Source organism: Mirounga angustirostris, unplaced genomic scaffold, assembly GCF_029215605.1.
Source record: "Mirounga angustirostris isolate CCGP_5_RB_7025 unplaced genomic scaffold, mMirAng1.0.hap1 SCAF_9, whole genome shotgun sequence".
Taxonomy (NCBI): Eukaryota; Metazoa; Chordata; class Mammalia; order Carnivora; family Phocidae; genus Mirounga; species Mirounga angustirostris.
The window spans coordinates 53,338,776-53,364,712 of NW_026991717.1; the positions used below are offsets into that span (position 1 = coordinate 53,338,776).

At 45.5% G+C, this 25,937-nt stretch overlaps 1 protein-coding gene across 1 annotated transcript in view; it reads left to right on the forward strand.

The window, feature by feature from the left end:
* The window catches only part of LOC123861211 (aromatase), a 122,519-nt gene that overhangs the window by 31,458 nt on the left and 65,124 nt on the right, over positions 1-25,937 (forward strand). The window lies entirely within an intron of this gene.

Genomic DNA, 25,937 nt, shown 5'->3' on the forward strand with positions numbered 1-25,937 from the left:
TGCTTGGAATCACTCTGACTTCTGGGAAGACCTGCACCCTTTTAAAAAGGTCACCTGCTTAGTTCAGGCCCAAGATAATCATCCTTTTAATTAATTTAAAGTCAACTGATTAGGGACCTTGATTACGTTTATAAAACCCCTTTTACCATATAAGGTAACATAATCACAGGTGTGAAATCATATCTTCACAAATCCTACTCACTCTCATGGGGAGAGGGTTCTACAGAGGGCTGCAATCTTGGGGACCTGAATTCCACCTACTCTAGAATTAATTATAGTAGAATTAGAATTCCACTTACTATATCTTAGAATTCCACCTACTATATCTACCCCCTCATGTCAGTCCATGGGGCTCAGTCTTCCATTTAACAGTTTGGCAGAATAGGTCCCAGGTAAGTCCCTTCATCATTCCTGAGCCCTTCTCTTGATGTAGCTTCCTGGCTCTTCTCTCTGGGTCTCCACCCCCAGATCTTCTCCCATTGCCCCCTCCCCAGTATACCTGATGAATTAATGCAAGTGTCCCCTCCTTTATGACCCTCTTCCCTTATTTATTCCCCACCCTCTTCCACCAAACAAAATTAGGAGCTCTCTGTGCTCCCTAACACCCTGTATAAGCCTCTGGGCCAGTAGTAATCTGCTTTACTGTCACCTTGGTGTAGCTGCCTCTCCTTTTGGCTCTTGAGTCTCTTTAGGGAAGGGATCTATTATGTCCATTTCTATCATCTCAGAGCAAACGTGCAGTAAAAGGCACATACTAGGTGCTTAGTAAAGGTTGGAGAGGGCGCCTGGGTGGCTCAGATGGTTAAGCGTCTGCCTTCGGCTCAGGTCATGATCCCAGGGTCCTGGGATCGAGTCCCACATTGGGCTCCCGGCTCAGCGGGGAGCCTGCTTCTCCCTCTGACCCTCTCCCTTCTCATGCTGTTTCTCACTCGCTTGCTCTCTAAAAAATAAATAAAATCTAAAAAAAAAAAAAAAAGCTAAAGGTTGGAGAAAGAAAGGAAAGCCTAACAACAGTCCAGCAGAAAGTATGTAGGGACTCAGGGGACATTGTCAGCTGGCTCAGAGCATGGGGGTATGAAGACAACAGTGGAGGGCAGTGAGCAGCACCTAGTGCTTCATGTGTCAAGTTCATAGTGTCTGACTTTGGTTCTGAGACAATCCGAAGCATATGACTGTGTTCTCCATTCATCCCTGCTTGCTGAATTTTTCTTAGACATATAACATAGGCCATGACCTTACAGTTCTTTTCTGAGGAATCTTCCAAAATCCAAAATTTTCCTGTAATGCACTGAAGAGTTGATACTCACAGGTTATGTCCTACATTGAAAGGAAGAAAAGCAGTCATTTGGAGTAGTAAACTTTTTAAAAAATATTTTATTTATTTGACAGAGAGAGAGAGAGCACAAGCAAGGGGAACAGCAGAGGGAGAGAGAAAAATAGGCTCTCTGCTGAGCAGGGAGCCCAATGCAGGGCTCCATCCCAGGATCCCGGGATCATGACCTGAGCTGAAGGCAGATGCTTAACCCACTGAGCCACCAGGCGCCCCGTAAACTATCTATTTTGAATTGCAATCCTAGAGCTCACCTTACAGAGTTTCTGTGCATTTATCTTCTTAAAAAATAAATTTTAGGGGCACCTGGATGACTCAGTTGTTTAAGCGGATTATGGGTCATGAGAAAGAGCCCCACCTGGGGCTCCATGCTCAGCAGGGAGTCTGCTTGATGATTCTCTCCCACCGCCCCTCCCCCCACTTGCATGCTCTCTCTCCAAAATAAATAATCTTTACAAATAAATAAATTCTAAAAACCTGAATATTATGCTGAGAATTTTCTCTTAAAAGAGACACAGAGGCAATGCCATGTCACTGAGAATTTCACAGCTTATGATTATCTTATAAGACTTTCTAAGAGAGATAACTCCAATCATCTCCAATCTACTTTTCTTTCTTTAAAAAATACAAATTAAACTATGGAAGTAATATTTGGAAAATGCAAAGAAAATAGACATTCTCCATAATCTTACCACCCCCTAAAAACCACTATGAACATGATTTGGTTTGGAAAAAAATAGGGAGAGAGTTTTACTCCTGGAAAGGACGGCTGTCTCCATTCAAAACTTTGCAGCAAACATTAGCCTTAGTGATACTGGGTGGAGGAGAAGCACAAGTCATGTAAAGGTGATTTTATTTGGCAAGATTTACTTCCTGGCTAGCACCTAAACGGAGATGAATAGGGAGAAAGCAGTGGTTTCCGTAAACCCCTAAGACAAGGAATGCACTATGCAAATCCAGCACCAGGGAGAGCGCCAAGTGGGAACTTCAACTCACTATTTATGGAGCCTTCCATATGTCTTCCAACCCAGAAAAACAGCAAAAATGTTAATTTCTTAAATCATTAAGTAGATACAATGTCAATATTTAATTTAAGCAAAGTTGCCTTTAGAGCACACTTAAGGTTGCTAATAACTTCTCTGTCCCCCATCCTGTATTTTTCCCCCATGGCATTGTATTTCTGAACTTTTCTGCTGCAGAGCTCAAAGGTACTAAAAGCACTATCTACCACCACTATCACCATCACCTCTCCCACCCCATCTTTTCATTTGAACACCCCCTGCATGCTGCACCCTGCCCTTTCCTTTGCACTTGCTGCTTTGCAGGATCCATGTACTCCCTGTGACCCTGGGCCCTACCTATCTACTCACAGCCTGGGATCTTCAGGCTCCTAGGGGACATTTCCTCTTACTGACCTACCAACAACTCAAAGTTGAATTTGTCATCATGTCTCTCTTCAACTTGGACTCTCTCTCCCCTCTCACTGCTTCCTGCCATCTAACCAACTCCATTTGTCAGTCTTTTAGGAGAGCCCTCTCTTCAGTCATTGGCCATTCCCTGTGCACACACAACCTGCTGGTTTTCACCTCCTTATCTTTGTTCAGACTGTTTCTACCACCAGGGAGCCCAATGTAGGGTTGGGCTGCACTGACACTTCAGTGTCAAAACCTGCACTGACACTTCAGAAATTCTAACAAAATCTATCTACATCTATACTTGGCACCTCCAAGCACTCATGTGTTTAGGGTGGGCTATGTGTCTATGTTGTTTATGTTCTTGACTTATTAGTACTGATATTAATGATTACAATTTATTTAAGGGCTACTCTGTGCCAGGACATCTTTTTAAAAAAGACATAGGCAGAAAGAGAACAAAAGTAGCTCAGAATACTAAAGGGCTATGATTGGAGGGGTATCAAGAAATAGCTCTCCCAATCCCCCAAATTCTTTCCTTGCCCAGCCTGTCATGCCTAAATCCTCTAATAAGAGTACATGTCACTGGGGACTCAAGGTTTTCACCCTCACCTCCTTCAGCACTCCCCCAACCCCATCCCATCGCACCCTTACTGTTGAGTGCAAAGACTTCTGGGAGCAGCAACATTCTAAGCTGTTAACTGCTAAAGCCTTCACAGAGGATTCTGTCCCGTAGTGACAGTTGGCTGAAGATAGTGAACGAGAGAGGTCCTTCAGGAATGGATTGGTAGTGAGAATGAAAGGGGAAAGGAAATAACTAGCTTTATGAAGAGGTAGAACCCAGGCCCAGGCTCCTCCTAGCCTATTGACAGAGTGTATCTTGCCAGGTTTAGAGCCTCACTCCTTCCTCAGCCATTCCTGCATACCTCCAAGAGGGGCCACTGGGCTCATCCCTGCAGGGGACCCAGAGATGAATCAGACATGGATCCTGCCCTCGAGGAGCTTACTGTCTATGGTAGAAAGTGCCAAGTACCATAGCAAAGGCAATTCCAAGTGCCATGGGGCTTCAGAAGAGAGAAAGATGTAGGCTGGTCATCAAGGAAGGCCTGCCAGAAGAGGTTGCATTTGAGCTGGACTTAGGAAGGTGACAAGGAACTTCCGACAGGCAGAGATTGGAGGTGGTGCTAGTTATGGTGATGGACACCTTCAGTCCAAGACTGTGATCTGTAGTGAGGTAGGTAGCTGGAGAAAAGTAAGAAAAAGCCCAAGGAGACTCTGGGTGTTTTCTCCAGGAATGACATTTTGCCCAAGGTTGCCCAGATGAAAATAGGCCATTATTTATTTATAGGGAGTAATGGCTAAAAGTTGAGAACTCAGGGCTGGAATGACAAGTGCTCTCTGAGGGTGGTCAGGTTGACCCTCAGCCCCATTATTCTATGAGTCTGTGTTTGGAGGGAGAGTCAATGATACACTCCTGGGCCTAGGCAAAGTCTCTCAGTGAATGCCCTCAAGCAAGTAATGATGCTTCACAGTAGAATGGGAGAGGGGACCCCAAAGAGTGACTATGATCAGGACTGTTCACTTGAATTTGCAAGAGTATCATCAGGTTGATGTTTAGTTCATGTCTGCCAGCAGAAACAGTATGGGCACATATTTTGAAGAGTCTGTAGGCAGAAATGAGAAAGAGGAGGACTGGAGTTGACATGGGTGGGGAGGAGTTGGTAATAAATTGCTTGATGAGAACAAAAAAATGGTCAAGAGGGGCAACTGAATGATACTACAAAGATAAAAGGGGAAACTTATTTAAGAAGTTCACACTTTAAATATTTAATCCAGTTCTTCTTTTTCCCTTTGTTGCTGTTTTAGAATTGTAGCTCTACCATTTTGTAGAGAATACAGAGGGATCTTGTGAAAAAGTTTCTTTGGCAGAGAAATCATTACCTAAATATTACTCCTTTAAAAATGTTTGTACAACTTCCAAGAACCATTTGGTAGCATCATACCCTTTGGACTTTTGTTTTTAAGCCCAGATATAACCAGTATTTCCCCAGGATTCTAGTCATTCCCAGAGAGTTGAATTTAGTAAGCAGTAACCCTAGTCTTGGAAAGACAAAGCAACCCAATGATACTTGATGGAAAAGTTGGCAGATAAATCAGGTCTAGTTAACCAAGGGATGAAGAGCACAAGACTCAGGCTTGAGAGAGTAGTAGCATGCATTGGATGGTGGCATAAAAAAAAAGGAAGGAAAGCAGGCATAGTGGGTCAGCCAGAGAAGGGTCAGCATGCAGACCTGTGGCTTCTGATCCAACATGCAGACCTGTGGCTCCTGATCCTAAGTATCCTCTGGAGGGAGGAGGAGACATTCATTCTCTGCTTGACCTTTTATACACCTGGCTGGGTGGTGGTGGTGGTGGGGAATCCTTGACCTTAGAGGTGTAGCCTCGCCATCCAGAATGAAGTGAACCCTGCTTCTAAAAGGCTTCTAAACCCAGGATCTAAAAGGCTAAGTTGACCTAATTTGGAAAGGAAGCTTTCTGCTCTCTATGTTTTATGCTTAATGTCTGCCATTGTTGGGCAAGAACTATCATAGAATAGTGCAAATAATCTCCATATCAGAGACGGGGAGGCAAATGACAAGGGGCAACATGGCCAACTCAACTACTTGGATTCAGATTGACAATTTGCCCAGTGTGAGAAATTGCCTTTGGGGATTTTCCCACATAAATTTTTTCAGCCTCTAAACTCAGTCTTTCTAGCCTTTGCCTCCTATAAGTTACCTTAAAAGTCCAGCTTTTCTATAGCCATTCCCTTACTGTGGCAGGTCCCTTTGGATCTGATTTCTCTTCTGACAGCTTCTCCACCCCCTGGTCTGATTGAATTCTCTCTCCTAGGAAGGTGGTGTCCTTTCTTAGCTTTCTGTTCACTTCTCTTCGCCTCTTTCTCCTTCCTGCTGTTTCTCTAATCACACTTTGCTGGCCTTCAGTTCTACTGGTGTCCAATTTGTCCCCTACTATTGTTTTCTGTTTCTGGGGGTGATGATTTTCTTAAGGGAAATGTTCTTGTTGTTATACTTTTAAACAAAAAAACAATAGTTGTGCTAACAGGGAACTTCAGTCGCTTGATACACTAAAAAGGCATGAAGATGGATGTAATCTGGGGAAAATGCTCTTCCTTGTAGGAGGTAAAAGCAGCAGGAGCTGGCTCCCAGTGTAGGGCTAGAGGAGGAGCTGGTGGTGGTCTGCAAGTGGCACCAGAGGTCCAGAGCTTCAAGCCTCACAGCTCTGGTGGGAGCAGGCTCTTTAGGGTTTTATTCTTGAAAGTCTCTATTGGCAGAGTGAAATTGACTCCTTAATGCTGTCACACGTGACTCAAACCCTCTTTCTAGTGCACCTGATCATTTGCTCCAGAGATGATTTCCTATGAAAAGAGCTGAAAAGCACCATAGTGATTTCTAGAGTCTTATAGCTCTCAAAGATAAGCTAATAGGCTGTTTGCGGCCCTTCTGGTTAGTTGTGGTTTGGGGTACAAGCATAGAACACTCAGTAACTTATGTAGAAAAATGTTGGAAGACTCCAAAAAAGCCTAGACAGGAAGGGAGTCAGCTGAATTCAGATCATGGAGTTTCCTTTTAAGGACTCCTTAGGGGCTACTTCTCTCTCAAAACCCTCTGAATTTCTACGAAGAAATGGGTCTAAAGAGTTTTACTCAAACTGGGCTCAGGACCCTTAGGTGGCCTGACTGACAAACTGGAAGGCATCTTTGTGGTGGTGTGGTCCCTCTTGCCTCATCAGCTTCTCTTCCACCCTCCCTGCTGCTCAGATTGGCTCTGCATTCTATTGCCTTCACACAGAAGCAGCTGCATAACCGAAGGCCCTCCCATCTCTACTTCTGTCCAATGAAATTCTACTTCTCCTCTGGCCCAGCTCAAATGTCACCTCCTCTGTAGAACCTTCATGAGCGTCCCGTTGGAAGTCAACATTTCCTTCTCTGGGCTCAACAACCATTTGGTTGAGCAGTCCCCTAGACTCTAAAACCTGGACAGCATGTTAGCAAACAAAGGTCTTTTCTCCCCCCACTAGGCTGTAAACTAGCAAAGAAAGGAAGATTATTGAGCCCCAACATCATGATAAAGCCAGAAAGGTGGGACTTATTTTTTCAGCCATTAAATTCCTACAAAGGGGCTTCTCCTTGTTCTCTCTCTCTGTGGGGAAGTGCCTAAAAGAGCTCCTCATGGCCTTGTCTTTGCAAAGGCACAGTCAGGTCTGCAGAAGAAGGATTTGAGCAGCTGTGGCAAGGCAACCCTGACCGCATGGCCCATCCTTTACATTCTCCAGCTGACCTGATCAAAGGCCACTTTGGGAACAGCTCTGTCCTAAGAGCCACTAAGAGCTGAGGGGGCAGGAGTGGGGGAGGAAAGACAAATGTCAAAATTCTTGGATGATCCTGTATAGCAATTGGCCAACTGGGGGATGAGAATGGATGACAGAGCCTTTCACCTTTAGGGTCAGCAGCATGTTGGGCTGCAGGGCCAGGAGGCCAGAACATCTGTCAGCTGGGCAGCAGCTACTATGAATGAATCGCCTTTGTCTTGTTGGGGGCGGGGATGCGTGTGTGTTTATTTGCTCAACAGAAAGCCATGTAAACCAGGGATCAAAAGGAAGCCCTGGTGATGGCAAGAAGCCCAGTTGTCATCAGACAGCAGATGCCACCAACAATGGAAAGGAATACATGGGAGGCTCAGGAGGAAGTGTCCTCTATTTTGGTAGAGGCCCCTTGCCTCTCCATGAAACCTTCTGAGGCAGAAGACTGTGGGATCAGAAAGTGCCTTTGCTGGCTCCAAGAAACCTAAAGGGATGGAACTTGCCAATGGGGGCCTGGCCCAGCCACATTCTTTCCTAGCTTCCCACTAGCCATGTGAGCAAGCTCACATTTGCAGTCAGCTCAAGACTTGTTTTCTAATTTAGGAAAAATAGTAATCCATTATCCTAGGGATGATTCTTTGCCCCCAGCCCAGTTCCTTTTTCTCACTTTCTCAGCAACTGCTAAAGTGGGATAATGATCGTTAGCAGTTGAGCAATTTCTGAGTCAACATACTAGCAAAGCTAAGAGTTACTGAGAAAGCAAGAGTTCAGGGTTTTAGAAGCAAATGATGCACAAGATAGGCATGGAAGGAAATGTTCTGGACCACTGTTCAATAAAGGAATCCCTTGAATTTCACCATAGAAATGGCAGAGCTGGAAGAGTCCTTAGAAACCATCTATTCCATTTTTCCCCTCCCTAGGCACTGCTTCCTTTCTATAGATGAGAAAGTAAAGTGGATGGTAGTCAGGGATGAGACACAGTGCCAGGAGCTGAGCCAGAGTGAGAAGCCATGTCTTCTTGATTCCCACCTGATCTTTCCACAAAGAGAGAATGTTTCTGGATTCCTTTATGTTAATTTCAATGATACATATCAACTTTTTCTTTTTTTTTTTTAAAGATTTTATTTATTTGGGAGAGAGAGAATGAGAGACAGCAAGCACATGGGAGGAGGGAGGGTCAGAGGAAGAAGCAGACTCCCCGCCGAGCAGGGAGCCCGATGTGGGACTCAAGCCAGGGACTCCAGGATCATGACCTGAGCTGAAGGCAGTCGCTTAACCAACTGAGCCACCCAGGCGCCCTACATATCATCTTTTAAAAACACAGGCTCATGACACATCTCCAAGTAAACACCTTATCATAGCATGCACCGTGAAGTAGTTATATCATTACTTTTAATCATCACCCAAGGCCATAAATGGTAGTGAGATGTCAATGTGTTTTGTCAATATAACAATTGAAACAGTAATTTCTTACACTTAATTTTTCATGGCATAGGCTCCATAAGTTCGAATTATTCTATAAGTTCTAAAAATGATAAGCCAAAAATACAAAGTAACTTAAATGTCATTAGGGCATTAAATCTTAGCTTATACCAGTGGACAGATAACCTTATACCATCAGCTGGGGCATAACCCAAATTAGTAAGGAAGGACCATTTGATTCTGTGCTACCCCAAACAGTAGCTGCATCCCAGCTGCTGGGTCCTCCCTGTCTCTTACTGCAATTCTCCTCTCCATCTCCTGCTTTGCTCTCTGAGATCAGTTCTATGACTAGAGGCAAGGAGCTGGGTTTAGAAGATCCTTTCTCTGCCTCGAAATCGTTCTTCAAGGCCCAGCTCAAATGTCTTCTCTGTGAAGCTTTCCTGGGGCCTCCCCACATTCCTCAGAGTGACCCAAATAATCCCCTGTTCTCATGCTCCCACAGTACCCTGTCCACCATGTCCCTTACAGTCACAGCATAAGGTGACTCTGCTAGGTCTCCACCAGACTTAGAGGGGTTCTTGTTTGTAATTCCTGATCTTTCAGCCTCAAAGGCTACTAGTGCTAATTGGTAAAACTGGGATTCCCACAAGGTCTGGTTCACTAGAAGCAAGATGCCACTCCTGGGGTGGGCAATGAACGGGGAGGCGAGAGAGGGAGGTGGCAGAGGAGGCGTTTGCAGGAAAGCCTTGTTGAAATCGTGGAGGTTGAGGTGGACTATGAAATCCTGGGCCTTGGAACTGACCCCTGGGTCACTGGAAGAGAAGCCCCTCTGGGAGGGGACTAAGGGGATGGAACAGCAGTTTTGAGTGATACAATCAGGAAGGCATTAAACATTTGAAGCAACAGCCGTTATTACAAAGGAGAAAACGGCTCTCTGTGTACTGCCCCATAAGCCAAGCATGCTGGGCCAAGGCTGCTATTATTTGGCTTGAGGCTTGCCTGTGGGGAATGGTCCTAAGCCAGGAGAAAGTAGAGATGGGAGAGGGCTGCTTGGGGATTTGGAGACTGGGCCTCTCATCTTGGCTCTGCTGCTAGTTGGTTGTGTGGCTTTGGACACATCTGCTCCCTTTGAAAGGGCCTCAGACAGATTAATCCAGAAGAGATGACAAAACAAATTCTAAAGTTCTTCCGGGCCTTCCAGTCTGCATGACCTGGATTTCCACCAAAAACCTGTTCATGGGTGTCTCTGGAGGGAGGTGTGCACAAAAGGCGTCACCTGGTCCTTTTGAAAATTGTTGAGTCAAAAAGACTTGGTTTCCCACTCATTTTTGAGGTGATCCTCAAAGGAAGTAATTCTCAATTCAACCGACACTGGCATGAGGTTGTAAGTCCTAACCAGGGAGACCAAACCAGAAACGCCTTTTCTTGGGTGCCCAAAAGTAGTTCATTTAAAATATTGTTTTCTAAAACTATATTTTAGAGGCCTATAAACATTAGTTTCAGAACAATTGTTCTCAATAATTTATTTCACAAACAGGAACATCAAAAATAAATGGTGGTGGTGACAGAGGAAGGACTCACAAGGAACAGCAGTGTTTTCTTTTGCTAAGTAAAGACATGAAGGGAAAAACCAAACTCTGATCTACTATCATCGTTTCATGTTCAGCAAAGAACATATTAATACCAAAAAAGCGAAGAGGATATAATCTCAGCATAAAGGACAGTCCTTCACATTGAATTGAGTTCTATATAAAAAGAACCTCATTTCAGTGAGAAGTTTAGCATGGAAGGACACTGGTCCATGGACTGGCCCCAAGGATCACCAGGTTAGATGTGATAGTGTGCACCATCTTGACTTGGAAGAGGGGTACTCATGAAAGCATGTCAAATCTACATCCATTCTTTTCTATTTCAAATCCTCTAATCTCAGAGGAAGAATGTACTTTACTTCTGCTCTTCAGATTCTTTCTCTCAAGGCCCTTTCTACTATAACCCCTACCCAGGGGTTTGCTGTAAAATGAACTCCATCTGTTCCCTCCTGCAGCCCCAGTTTTACATAGACTCCCCTCCTAGCTCTTATTTCCTACTGCTCTGGAAATGGGGTCTTTGCCCTGCTGCCTCCCATCCCCCCAAGCCCCTCCTACCTCTCTGCCGTCTGGCTTCTAGCCTCACCTCTCCGGAAACAGTGGAAAAATCTAGAAGCAACTTCCTGAAATCCAGGGGCCTTTCCTTGGTTGGCCTCAAACCCAACCTGTGATCTTTAAAATGCTCCCACACACCTTGAAACATCCTTATGCCTGCTTGGTCAGCCTGGCCATGTTTTACTGAGTCACTTCTCTCTTTTCTCACTCTTCTCTCCACTCCCCAAACTCCCCTGCTGCCAGAGCTTTGTGATCCATGACAGGGCCAGCTTTCTCAAAACAGTCCTGACTCGCTGGCATCTCATTTAATCTTCCTAGGAAATGCAAAGAAGTTGACTGCCTCAGTCAAGTCCAGGGGGATGGAGGAAGCATCAGTCTGTCTGAGTTTGGACTATTTTCCATTTTTATTCCAGTCTCTCACTTAACTCTAGCTCTCTATACCCAACATCAATGCCTTCCTAAGGGCCTCCTAGGTGTGAAGTACTTTGTTGCATGCTTTTGAGGACCAGGATATTAATACCACCTGGTCTCTGCCTTTACAGGCTCCCCAGCTTATGGGGGTTGGGGAGGTGGAGGTAGCAGAATTGATGTTTTGGTTACTTGGAGGCAAGGCCGTTTGGTGGGAACTCCGTGAGAGAGGGGGGGCAGTAGGTTAGGGGAAGATCCCTGGCAGGACCTGAGAGAAAAATGGCCAGAATAAAGCTGGTCTGGACTCTTGCTTAATGTTTTGGCTAACGGTTCACTGGTCCTTCTGAATCACCCTGGCATTAACAACAAAGAATAATGCATGATCCTTCTGGGAATAAAAAGCATTTAGTAATGCTTCACAAAAAATTCTTTTGTAAATATTGTGTCCTACCTCAAAATTATTATTATTTTTTTTAAGAAAAGAACATTGTTAATTCACTGCAAGCCCACTCGGATGCTGAAGAATTTAGAGTATTTGGCTAGAGAGCTTTGTAATGAATAAGTGGTTCAATTATTCTAGTTTCATTATACAACGGATCAGACATTCTTTGGCATCAAGGAATTAAAGCACATTTTCTCTGGCAAATGGCAATAATATTTGAAGACATATCCTACACAAGTGGTTCTTGACTAAATGTAGTTCCATTTAAAAGTAAAGGTTTTCACATGATTTAACCTATTAGAGTTTGGTCTTATCAGCCTCATTCAAGGGGAGCAGGTAGCTCAGACTTGCTAATTTTCTGTTTAAAATAATTTGGGCAAATTCTGCAGTTGACACTCTTTGGCACCAGGCTTGTTCCCACAACTCAGCACATCATCTGGGCCCCTTTCCCTTTGTTAGCCAGTGTTCCTCCTGGAGGTAGACCTTTCTACTCAAGACCACCATGCTCTGTGGAGCACTGACTCCCAGCTCTCCCTGCAAACCCCTCAATGCTGGACAGAGAACCGGAATGCCTGGTCTCTGGGGACTGGGCCTGTGGCCATGGAAGGGCCCCCGTCAAAGAAAAAGCTTCTCTTGAGGAGAGAGCTGCTCTCCACCCATGGAGAAAGAGCCCCCCCCGCCCCGTCCTCCTCCTAGCATAAATGTTTAGGCAGGCCCCCGCTAGCCCACACTGCTTTGTGCAATTTAGAAAAAGGTATCCCCTCTGGAGGGATACAAATCCTGGCAAGGCAGCAGGGGCTGGATTTCACTCCTACCTTGCTCCTGTACTCGTGGCCCCAAGTAAAGGGAGCTTCCCCCTTGGCTTTTAATGTCATTCTCTCTAGACAGTCCACCTCTCCAATTCAAAGGCAGAAGAAATGGGCAGAGGCCAAGGAAACAGCTAAATCTGTGAAAGTTAGATATGATTTGCCAGGTTATGAAAATGCTCAAAGCTTTCTATGGGATTTTTGGATCTAGAAGGCCCCTTGCCAGCTTGAGCCATTCCCACTGCTGCATGAAGGGCTAGGCGAGATGACCTCCCAGATCCCAGTATTGTATTGGAGAGTAATGACCTTTAGAGGCCAGTGATGGTGGCCAAATTACTACCAAGAAGGAGTTGGGGTTGAAACGTGGTGTTACAAAACTGTTGAACGAAGGCGTGGTCTGTGCAGGGACAATACATAATCTGGTTGGGGATGGTTTCTCTCTTTGAGCATGGCACGAATTAAGGATTGAGTGATCAAGTCTGTGCAATTCAGTTGTTAGACTGGTCCAAAGAGGTCCTCCACCCCTGCCCACCTTTTCCAATACCTCTCCTCTCTGACTGCCAAACTTCTTGAAAGAAGAGTCCACACTTGCTGTCTCAGCAGTTCCTCTGCCCACCATCTGACTGGATCCGACTGATGGAGAGCACCAGTGTGCTCCTTGCTGAAGGTGCTGGCCTTTTCTTGTTTGTTTGTTTGTTTGTTGTTTGTTTTTTTAACTTTTTGTCAATGTCAAGTATTCTAAGCTGCTGGTTTCTCTTTCCTGTTTTTACACGGTCCTCCTTGGACTCCAGTTAAATGATCCTCTTCTGGTTTTCCCTCTACTCTGATGGCTTCTTTTCTGTTTCTTTATTAGTTCCTAAGCCAATGGTATCCCTCAGGGCTCCAGCCTGAGCTTTCTTCCCTGATCTCTACCTTCTGTGTTGGAGATTTAATGTGTCCTGGAGTTGCCATTGTAACAGCTATGCAACTGACTCCCAGATTCCTATCTTCTGGTCCTGATCTATTTCCAGATCTCTGTGCTCACATTTCGAACTGCTGGTGCTGTGCTCTGCCCGTCCTGCCAGCCCCTCAACATATTCAAAGCCATTTTCCACCCTCTATTTTGCTTCTCCTTTTGGCTTTTCTAGAGAAACACTCTGCAGTGCAAAGGGCAAGGACTTTGGGTCACACCCCTAGGTTAGAATCCTGGTTCTACACTTTTCTGTGTAGCCTTTGAAGCAAGGTCCTTTTTTTTTTTTTTTGGCCTGTTCCATGAATGCTACCAATGCTTGTTCTATAATAAGCACTTCTTAAATGTTGGTCCTTCTGCCCATTTCTTATTAGCATGAACATTTCCCTCTAAAGTATGCTTGCCTCATTCCCAGGTGATTCTGGGGAAACTGAGCAGGAACTTCAAGTTAGATAGAAACTCTGAGGAGTTAGGAGAGTGGGCTCACAGGGTCTGGGATTAGGATTAGCCAGGGAAGATAGCATTCAAAAGATGGTTTTGCAATTGTCCAATTAATGTAACAATTACTTTCCTTTTCCCTGCCCTTCCCCAGATCCATGTCAGTTCTTCTGAACCATCTCTCACACTGGTCCCCTCTTATCCATCTTGAGGGGAAGTTACCTGGATCCATGAGCCAGGCTCTCCCCGCCTTTAGGCTCTGCCCATTCCAATCCACCTTTCCCATCACCACTGCCTGAAGCACAGCTCTGATCAAATGAATTCCCTGCTTAAAAACCTTCAATGTCCCCATCCCTGATTCCATACCTTCACTTTCAAGGTTTTTATAATCTGTCTCCAACCTAGTTTTCTGTGAAATTTAGGCTGGCTCAATCACAAGGCATGCTATGGCCAAAATGATACATAATCTGGGGGTCAGGGAAGGGAAGAGAAGGGTAACTATTGTCCTACCCAATGGCATTCAATCTAGAGCTTGGGAACAATGCTGTGGGGCCTTGTGGATGTTCAAAGTGAAGTGGGTGCTTCACCTGCACCTAGGTGCTGGGCTCTAGCCCTCAGGGCAAGAAGCATGGCAAGTCTTAGGCAAAGGAGCCAAGCCTCTGCCCCAGCTAAGCAGTTTAGAAATTTAGGCACTCCTAGAGGACCAGTTGGAAGTCCAGAGTCTCAGGAAATGGAGGCAAAATTCCAACCCCTCTGTGCAAAGCAACATGACAGGGGAGGGGCGAGGGAAAAGAGCAATGCTGTGATCCTGGACTTTAAGGCAACAATATTAATTCTGGACTCTGAAGGCAAAACCTCAGCTGTTTCTCTTTCTGTTCCCCAGCTTTAGGTGACAATCTTGCAAATATTGCTTGCTTAATTGGTTTAACACACCTCACTAGCCTCACCTCCTTCTGTAGAAGGTGCCAGGTCCTTTGAAAGTTATCTACATCACCTGGCCAATTGGAATTCTCACAGCCAAAGCAAAAGGCAGATGGGTAGTGTTTTGGTCATAAATCTCCATCTTGGGCATCGAGCAGGATGTTTAGCTATTGCATGAAAATCATTTTTTTTTTTAACTCTCCTGGAGATTTAGGAATAAGGAGCTCTTACCATTGTCATTTGGCCAACAGGCATTCTTTTTCCACTTTCAAGAAGTGAAACTCCCTCCAGTTCAGAAACATGAAATGAATAGTCTACCATGTGCTGAGAATGTAGCTGCCTACCACTGTCTCAGCCCCTTGACTACTCCTAGCAGCTTCTATGCAAGCATCCCATGGTTATCCCAGTCTGGATTTATTCTTTTTATTATTAATAGCTAACATTTACTGAGTGCTTACTATGTGCCAGGCACTGTGCTAAGGGAAACACATTGCCTCATTCCTAGGTGGCTTCTGGGAAACTGAGTAGGAATGTGAAGTAAGTAGAAACTCTGAGGAGTGAGGGGAATGAGGGCCAGTGTAGACTGGGATCAGCCAAGGAAGATGGCCTTTAAAAGATGGTTTTGCAACTCAACCTCAGTCTCACACCTGCTGTCTGCCCTTCACTCACCCACTAATGGGCCTGAAGTTCAGTGGTGGGGAAGGGGCATGGTTGGAGGCATGTGAGGGCTGTTTCATGTTTGACCCTCACCAGTTTCTGCTGGGTCTGGCAGCAGGAGCATGTGCCAGGATATTGGAGCACTAGAAGAGAGCACCCCCCCCCCCAATCTCCTCCAGCCTCCTGAGAATCAATGCTAAAATTCCGTCAATGGGACAAGCTTTCATTCTTTGATTCACTGGAAAAAGGCTTAAAATACAAATAGCTCTAGAGAAGGTGAGAGGGTTGCCTTCAATTTATAAGAAGAGATGAATGACTCAAGAAAATTTTCTGCGAGGGCTGGGGAGGATGCCCAGGGGATCCTATCCTGGCTGTCTGAGGAGAGTGGGAAGAAAAGGGGAGGGGCACAGTGGGCAGCTGAGGGTTCTGTAGGCAAACCTGCCCTCAGAGCATTGCATAAGGTCCCAAAGTACCCACTCAGCTAGAGATGGGATGGTGGTTTGCAGTCTTATGTGGGAAGAAGCCAAGAAAGATGACAAGCAGAACCACGTTCACACACCCCTGTTGATGAGAGCATGACTCTTGGAACGTGAAACCTGGGGCAGGGCTCCAGGACAGGGGTCCCCTGGGAGAGCTGCTCTGTGCCCAGAACCATCCCGAGAGCTGCACAGGCAGTGACCTCGTCACCTACTTATCCAGGGGCCCTCTTTTCCCATTCTTTTAAAACATTTTTGGAAATGTGTATGAAGTCTAACAAGGCATTTGAAATATAGACATATGTATATTTAGTAAAAGCATGAAATAAATGCCCTTCATTGAAAAGAATAAAATCCTAGGAAAGTGGGACTGTCCCAGATAATTTCAGCCTCAGAGATCTATCTGTACCCCAGGTCCCCTCATTCCATGAAAAATGTAAATAACCAAAAAACTCTTGTTCTATAACAGTAAACTCATTTCAGAATAACCCCTGTGGCTTAGTTGATGTTCCATTTCTCTTGGCAGTGCAAGAAGGAAGCTGGAATACAAGTGTGTGTGTGGGGGGGTGCACGCGTTGGGGGTTACAGTTATTACCACCTTATTGCAGATCCCTTTGTCGTGTTGAAGGTTGGCAAGGAAGGCTGGGAGACAGCAGGACCCTCTCATCAACAGTGGGCAGATGGTACGCTAACTGGAGAGCCAGTTGGGAGGGCAAAGGGCACAACTTCAATCTCCTATCTTGATCTTAAACAAATGGTCAGTACCGGAGGTTCATGAAATGGAGGTGGGGGTGTCCCATCGGAGGGGCAAAACAGAGACAAGGCCTAGGGCAGAAAGGCAGCTGTCTCCACTGAAAGCAATCTGAGTTTAACAGGAAGTGAGCTGTTGGGCCAGGGGTTCACATCAGGGCCTCTGTTTCCAGGGAGTGTGGGACAGAAGGTGGGGGCGGAGCGTGGGGAATAAAAGCAGAGGAGCAGGCTCAGGGGAGAAGGGGACTTCAGCTATCTCCGTAGTGGGCTGCAGCAGCATGCGGCAGGGCGACAAGGCAGAGCTGGAGTGCTCCCCGGACAACCGGCCCAGAGCAAGCAAAAGAGGTCCAGTGCCTGCCCCTGGGGACCCAGTGGTGAAGCCATAGGTGCAAGAATCTCAGTTTCAGCAGAAGCATCCCAGGGGGAATGGGATGGTGGAGAATCTGTGACTTTAGTAGCAGCTGTGGAACACGACAGGTCAGCTCCAGGGCACTGAGAACCAAATTAGACTACTGGGGGGTGGCCAAGGAGTTGCTATCACACTGGACAGCGGGTGAAACTGTGGCGCCCTGCATAAGAATAAGAATTCTTGTCTCAAGACATGATTGGCCTAGGAATGGGGCAGGATTGCCAGCTCAGATACCTCAGTTGTCAGGATCTGGGGAAGACTGGGGAAGGCCGGGGCTGGGGGCATGAGGCAAAGGGTCAACGGTTTCGTTCCTTCAAAACTTCACTGCCCAGCTACGTATGGAGTGTTACAGGTGGCAGCAGCCCAGGGATGGGAAGATGAGGAAGACGTGGTCCTTACTCTTGAGAGGTTCGTGAAGTTTTAGGGGAGATAGGCTGGGGAAAAATAGACTCCAGTGCCTGAAGATGATTTGTCAAATTGAGGGTGCTTTTAACTGTTACATGAGAGCAGCTATTACTTACATTTTACTCCAGTAATACTTGTTAGCTTACATATATCAAATCTAGTCAACCACGGACTATTTCGCTGAGGCACTGAACTTTCTAACATTCCACCTTCAATTCACACCCCACCTCCCAAATTGCACGTAAGTTGGAATTTCCTGTTAGTTGCCCATGAAATTGGCTGGTGACCAGGACCTGCTTTGGGTTGGACATCAATAAGGTGGTGCTTCTGTTTCCTTTAATATAGCTTTAGCCCTGAATCACTGAAGAGAATCAGGAGTTAGTTTAATATTACTTTGGTAGTTTTAACTGACGACTAGGGGAAGGGAGCCATTTGAGAGTAGGGTGGAGACCTGGCCAGGGGAGACTCAGGGCAAAGGTATTTGGGCCCAAGAGAAGAAGAGAGGTCAGGGGCGGGGGGCTCTGTGTGGGAACAGACCCCTTCTGCCAAACCGTGATACTAAAGACTAAGCTACAGCTGCCTGAGGACCTGAGAGGAGGCTCACAACATCCTCAAGGAACCAGCACTGGAAGAAGCCCCCATTTCACGTGGGTTCAGTTTTTCCTGGTTGACTCAAAACAGACCTGCCCTGATTTGCCAAAGAACATGCCACATCAGGGTTCACCTTTCTTTAAAGTGCCTCTTGGAAACAGTCATGCTAATCAGTTGCATGCTGCTTTCTCGCTTGGCTGAAGTCTTGGTTGTTTTTTCTTTAATCTTAAAAGAACATATTTTCCATTACTTTGATTGGGATTAGACTAGGGGACTGGGAAGGACAGGATGGGTAAAGAAAGACTGATAAATTTTCTAGCTCATCCCCAAAGGTCTAAGTTTTGTTTGGAGTGGGTGTCACTTGGATGAGTTATGGGTGGGAGGAACATGGTGGCAAGCCACACTCTTGTCCATCCTGCCCTCTATCAACGGCACCCCATGGATGGAAAGGATAGGTAGGATGAATTGAAAGCTTTTCCTGCCGGCATCATCCTCAGCAAGACTGGAACAGCACCTCCTGTCCCCTCCAGAGGCCTCCTAGAGGTGTATTCTGAATCTGCCACAGCTTACCTCTCTCAAGATGTCATGGTCACGAGGTGTCAACTTCTTGCTTGTGCATCAGCGAATGTATCTCCTATGTACATATCCTTGCCTTTTATTTTCTTCTGGGTGGTTTTCATCAACCTTCCACTGGTTGCCTGTTCCATGCTTACAAATCAACAAATCCCCTGCAGAATGAAAACAGTTGGGAAACCCTGAATGGGGAGGAGACAATGATGTTTGGAGCACAGGGCATGAAAACATTTGCTCTGCTTGGGGGGATTCCCTTAAGCCATCACAGGACTGGGGGCTATAGATAGAAAACATGCTCTTCTTGAGGAAGATTCCCTTAAGCCATCACAGGACTGGGGGCTATAGATAGAAAACATGCTCTTCTTGAGGAAGATTCCCTTAAGCCATCACAGGACTGGGGGCTATAGATAGAAAACATGCTCTTCTTGAGGAAGGTTCCCTTAAGCCATCACAGGACTGGGGGCTATAGATAGAAAACATGCTCTTCTTGAGGAAGGTTCCCTTAAGCCATCACAGGACTGGGGGCTATAGATAGAAAACATGCTCTTCTTGAGGAAGGTTCCCTTAAGCCATCACAGGACTGGGGGCTATAGATAGAAAACATGCTCTTCTTGAGGAAGGTTCCCTTAAGCCATCACAGGACTGGGGGCTATAGATAGAAAACATGCTCTTCTTGAGGAAAGTTCCCTTAAGCCATCACAGGACTGGGGGCTATAGATAGAAAACATGCTCTTCTTGAGGAAGATTCCCTTAAGCCATCACAGGACTGGGGGCTATAGATAGAAAACATGCTCTTCTTGAGGAAGATTCCCTTAAGCCATCACAGGACTGGGGGCTATAGATAGAAAACATGCTCTTCTTGAGGAAGATTCCCTTAAGCCATCACAGGACTGGGGGCTATAGATAGAAAACATGCTCTTCTTGAGGAAGATTCCCTTAAGCCATCACAGGACTGGGGGCTATAGATAGAAAACATGCTCTTCTTGAGGAAGATTCCCTTAAGCCATCACAGGACTGGGGGCTATAGATAGAAAACATGCTCTTCTTGAGGAAGATTCCCTTAAGCTATCACAGGACTGGGGGCTATAGATAGAAAACATGCTCTTCTTGAGGAAGATTCCCTTAAGCTATCACAGGACTGGGGGCTATAGATAGAAAACATGCTCTTCTTGAGGAAGATTCCCTTAAGCTATCACAGGACTGGGGCCCTTACACAGTGGGCTTTGGACATACCCACTATAATCAGGACACACTTGGCCTCAAAATGTGATGTGTTGAGTGAAATAAGAAGCACTTTGTACCCTGCTGGTTGAAGGTTGTGGTTCAGACAAGAATCACCCTTTGAAGGAAAAAAAAATCCAACAAAACAAGTGCCTCAAGACAGAGCAGTTAGTTCAGTGCTTCTTGGCCTTTATCTTAGCCCACCTCACTTAAAGATGTGTGTCTGTCCCAGGCTTGAGCAATGGTGTCCAGAGGGGTGGTAGGGGGGGTGCCTCCCTGCAGATGAGAGGCAGCTGGGGGGGACGTACAGGTAGAGAGAGGAAGGAAACAGGGAGAGAGAGACTCTGAGGTGGGTCAGAGAAGAGACAGGAGGATGAAGACTAGTTTAAGAGAATTTTGTTCAGTTTAACTGCACTTTGGTGAAACAATACTGTTGGTTTATAATTGTGTTTCAGTTAGTAATTCTCCGTAATTTTTTCTCTGGAGGATTAGAAGATTTCAGAGTCAGTAGGTTACCATGGAATTGGTTCAGTGTGGATATTAATGTATGCACCTTGTGTGGGACACATCATTTTGTGAAGTTCAAGAGGCCCCTTGTCTTCTGTTTGCTTCCATGTTTCCCCCACCACATCATATTCTTGTTTCCCATCCCTCTCCCCAGTCTTTTCTCACTCTGTAAACTACCTAACAGATGGGTATAATTAATATACTTGTTAGCTATCAAAGGCAGTGACAAAGGTGAATTATGAACTTAGGGTCAACCAGGGTCAGACAATGTATGAGAAGAACATCATGGTTCTTTGTTCAAGCAAAGCAGTAAGACTGGAATGCGTGGTGGTGCTTATTAGGCTGTACTCTTTTGTTACGTTATCACACAAATTGCAGTCCAAGAGCTCCCTGCCTTGAATGAATGTCTGATAACAAAATGAGCTGGATACATGTGCTCGCTCTGGAGTGAGCAGTGGTTGGTGGACTCTTCGTTGTGGTCTTCAACATGTTAGAGCAAGGCATCTCAAAGGCCTTCCTGCTAGAGGGCTGCTGTAGCTCCCCGCATGGCAAGCTAGTTGCCAGAGTGTTGGTATGACCATAGCATTGGGAATTTGGTGTGGGTGGAAGCCATGTCATTTTGGTATCATGTCACATGTTTTCTGTGGCAGGGGTGGAGAAAGAGAGGGTAGGGAGAGAAAAGGGTGTTCCAGCACGAGGGAAGGGACAGAGTTGTTACAGGTAAATTTTCCTGGATAGTTGGATCAGGTCTATCGCTGGTGACAGGTACAAGAACAAATCTTTCCTAAGCACCCAGTAATACACTGTGTCTGGCCTTGCTCTTTAGGCAATTATTGGAGAACTGGTGGGTGTGCACGTGGACAGGTGTATACCCCACAAGGCTGGTATGCAATCTGGATGGGGGAGCAAGATGTTTAGAGAGTTTGCTGAGTAGGGCTGTTACAATGTGCCAAAAAGGAGGATGAAATGTGATGTCTTAAGGCCTCCATCACTGCAAAGAGGAGGCAAGACCAGAAGGGGGGTGGGTTATGATCAGGGAAGACAACTATAACCATGTGTCTTGAGGTCTGTTTGCCATTGACCCAGGTCTCTGTGTCTCAAGGTCTTAGCATGCTAGAAGTCCCTGTGGACTACGATGAAGATTTCTGAGTCCAGAGAGGCAATCATGATTGTACCAGCACAAGCTTGGTTGCCATACCTCTGGTGGGGTTGCGCAGCTGTCTTCCTGGGACACAGCAGACCTTCTGCCCCTTCCCTTCATGCCTCCCAAAGGTACCCTAGAGTTCAGATTGAGGCAGTTGTGCTTTGCTGCCCTCACTGCTTAAATGCTACTTTTTAATAGTAACGGCTGGGCTGGGTGGCTAGAGGTGACTTTTCCAGGGCAAGCCTTCCTCTGCTGCCCCCTGGTGCCCTGGCTTCTAAGAGTAGCTCTCTGCCTAACACACTCACACAGGGCATCTGGCAAGGTAATGTTGCTTGAAAAAAAAACCCTTGTTTAGTGCTGGTCAAGCTTCTACTAGGTTGCATGCAGAGGTCCTCCTTGAGAGGACACCGTGCCCTTGAAGCAGCCTCCATCCCCATCTAGCTGGTCATGCTCCTCTATAGGCCTCTTCTGGGAATTTCCTGGAGAAATATGAACAGAGTTGAAGGCCACTACACTGGAACTTCCCAGGATAGGAGTGGGTCCTTCCTACCTCCTAGCTAAAGAGGGTCCTGTGTAAGCCTTTCTAGAAATGGGGTCTTGGCTTTTCCTCCAGGAGAGGCAAGTCCTGGAGGAACTATTGACCATTGGGCAGTAGGCAAGTGATGGTGTCAGGATCTTTGAGTGCTCAGTTAGGAGTGGGTTTGGGACACTGGTTTCCCTAACAAAAGGCACCAACAGTGGCAGCCACTTCTGCAGAGAATGCCTTAGGACTTGATGTCTCTCAGTGTATCATCTCTTGATCTCGAGGCAGGAGCCCACTGTTCTGAGTTCCCAGCTGTTCCCCCCAATTCCTGAGATTGGGAGATGGAGCTTGCATGGCTGGGCAGCTTCCCAGCAGAGGTGGGGTCAGGGTGTGGGGACTCTGTGGTTCCATGTACCTGTGAATAAGTAGTCTGCCATACTGCAGGACCCAAAATGACACCAGACCACATTCCTTGGTACAAACAGTTACATGCATGCAAAAAAACCACAAAAACAAAAACAAAAACAAAAAACCCCTGCCTTTCAAAGCTTCAAAGTTGGGACATTTGTAGGCAAAGCCCTTACAGATCCAAGCCTATTTCCTTCAGCCACACAGTGTTGACAACTGGGTGGATACTTCATAGACAACTGTGTTTCCCCACCTCCACCCAGGTAGGTGAAAACTTGGAGCCTGCAAGGACTGGGATCCAGAATGGTGCCTCCTGATAGGGAAGGTGCAGAGCCATATGTCTCAGAGGTAGAAGCTAAGAATCCAAAGCAAATGGCCACGAGGCTGGGGAGAGCCAAATCAGAGCCAAAGTAGTAGAAAGACTAGAATGGATGGATAAGAAGAAGGGTGGGCTTTTATTTTTGGATTGAGGTGCAAAATACAAATGTCTACAGAATATGCTCCTTTGGAGGGAACCAGGCACATGGAATATAGGGCCAAGTAATATTTCAACCCCCTCAGGCCCATCCCTTCTGCTCTTTTTGCCCTTTGACTTAGAATTTAACAAAAACATTTGATTGTGTTCTAAATGCAAAAGCCCTGTACAAAGTACTTGGAATGGGGGAAAGAAAAGCATAAGGTGGCTTCTGCCTCTGGGAACATACAGTGGAGTTCAGGGCCTCTTTCCCCCTTAGCCTCCTCTTTCTTACTCTTTCAACTAGCATTTCCTGAGTACTGACTATATGTTCAGACATTTTTATTTCTCTTGCCTTTTTCCACCCATAATTCCTCTCTCTTGGATCCCTTCCCTTTCTGCTTCCATTTCTCTCTCTCTCAAAAAAAATAGGCAATAAAGAGAAATCTGGGGACCTAGAAAGAAGAGAAAAGACTTTAAGGGAAAATGTATGCTTAGTTCTTAGTATACCTGAGTTGATTCTATGACACTCAAGGGCTCTGTGTCCACATCACTTGCAGCTTGGGTTGGGGAGTCAGCGCTTCATTTCTTCCTGTAATGAACTTCTGCTGAGCGTTAGCCCCTTTCCATTTACACAGGCTGTATTTTTTTTTTTTTTACAACTGCTATCTATTGCTAAATAAATTCAAGCTGGTTGTGGGTCTTACATCTACTCTATAAATGAGAGATGGGATGATGCTCATCTGACAGTGACCAGATCTAAAGAGAGAAAGAGCCAGAGCTCCCCACCCTCCGGCTGGCTGCATCTACCCCAGCCCACGGCCCTCACCCCTCCCTCTCCTGGACAGCATTTGTGTCACAATCAAGCCAAAGGCATGAAGTCTTCTATGATGACAAACATTTTGGAGGCTAGTAAAGGGAAAAAAAAATCTCTAGGATCCTAGGTACTCTTTTCACCTCTTTTCTTGTTTTTTTAATTTGCTTGCTTGCTTCTCACCTAAGATGAGACCGTAGAGAGCTATGAAGGATGGGAGGGGGAGAGGGGGAAAGTGGACAAGGGGCTGGGTTATGGAGTCCTACAGTAAAGGGTTGTGTCCAGCTTTATCTGGCTCCCAAACATCTTCCGTCCTACCTACTATGAAGCTTGGAATGCCACCATTCCTTTAGAATGGAATTTAAAGGAATCTAAGAGTCTTTCATTTAAAAACAGAGTCCTAAAATGCCAATGTCCTTGGGAGGGATAACACTTGGGTGACAGTTTGAGGGGACAGAGGCTTTGTGGGCAGAGTCACCCTGAAGGGGGAGAGGAAGAGCACCAAAGCCAAACCTTACAGACTTAACCAGTTGTACGTACTCCTGTCTCCTGGTCCGTGCTGTATCTGAGTACAGGGGAGGAGATAAGAGGCAGACTCGTATCAGAGCCCCCTACCTGCAGGACATACACACCAGAAGCACTGACAGTTGTTCAAACATGAAAACATCTGGCTGAAGGCCAAGATCCCTTCAGATTCCCACCCTACATTTTCCTAATTTCCCTCTGGAAACGACTCAAGTGGTTCCACAATTCCCACATGTTTTCAGACTTCAAACTGCGTTCAAGTTTGCCTGGGACAGGTGTGTGTGTGTGTGTGTGTGTGTGTGTGTGTGTGTGTGAATGTGTGACTCTATATTCCCAGGATGCGCCCAGGCCCCCCACAGGGAAAAGTTTCCGAGAGCCTCACGACGATGCATCTCCTTCACAGGGAATCCGTGCCATTACTCTCTGCCCATGCGAGCGTACGCACAGATCTTTTCTTCTCCTCATAGTCAGTTTTCTATTTGTGATTAGTAATTGGCTTCTCTTGGAATGTTACGATCTATTACAAAAGCCAAACATTCAGAGGGCCAGCTGAAATGACAAAATTTGGTTATAATTTATGTTGGCCCCTGACATATATATATTTTTTTAATGATTTGGTCTCTAAGCAACTGATCTCTTAGCAACAAGAAGCACCTTTATAAAAGATGGCACACAAAGAGTGATTGCCAGAAAAGCCACCCGGTGCTTAAACGGCCGCGCATCATTAGCAAAACTCACCATCTTCAAGAGTCCAAAAACTAGAAGTGACCAGCAGACCCAGGTAACCTTGATATTTGCACATTTTCCTGAAAAAGAAAAAAAAAAAAAAAAAACCAACTCATGCAACTATTGAAGAGAACAAGATTCTTTGAAATATGTGCATTTTTTTGAGATCTTATTAGTTGGTTTTGGCTAACTTTTATTAGAATGTTCTATTAAATAACTGCTTCTTGATTTTGTTAATACAACTTGGACATAAATTTTGTGATCAGAAAACAGTTCACTCAAAATATTTCATTGACATGAGGATGGAAGGGGGGAGCAATCTATCCTTTTCAGAGTTTATTTCTGTAGGTTTTCATTTGAAGGGGAAAAATCCACACAGTGGCAAAATAGGAGCATGCAGAATGTCACCCTGAGTGGTGTGCACTGCTGGGGGGTTACATATATCCCCCCCGGGTATTTTTAAACTGCTAAAATATTTAAAGAATAGCAAAATTATTTTACCTCCAAATTTCAGCCTTTTAATCCAGTTGTCAATTCCAGTAGCAAATGATGGTCTTTTGTTGCAAATATTCAAGGACTGGTTTTTCTTTCTCTCATAGCACAAAAGCAAGCATTTTTCTATTTGTTTTCATTGCTGTTGGGAAAAGTTTCATTCTAAAACTATAAAGAGGAGAAATTCCAGCCGTCTATACCTTGTTTGCTTTTTCAGGTACCCAGGAATTAAAGACTTAAATAAATGTCTTCCTAGAAAATTGGAGCTGGAGATGATTAAGACTGTGTAATTACGAACCCACTTGGGGTACTCATGGGGCATAAAAAGGGGATGTTTTGTGGGAGTGAAATAAAAAATAAAAATAAAAATCTCCCTGATTGAGCTTAGCAACATTACACAGAGACATCACAGATCTAAGCAAAAAGACTTTAGAAAATTGCAGTTTTGATAAACCCAAGTTAGGATGGTGATACTTTGTTTTTTATGAGAATTGCATGTGCCACTTATCCTTAAATTGAGAGGCTAGCTGAAATAAATCTTTAGAACCAGAGGGGACAGGGTCTACTGTCATCTTCTGAGAATCGGAAAATGGATACTTTGTCTCAAATACAGAGCTTGGCAATGGGTCAG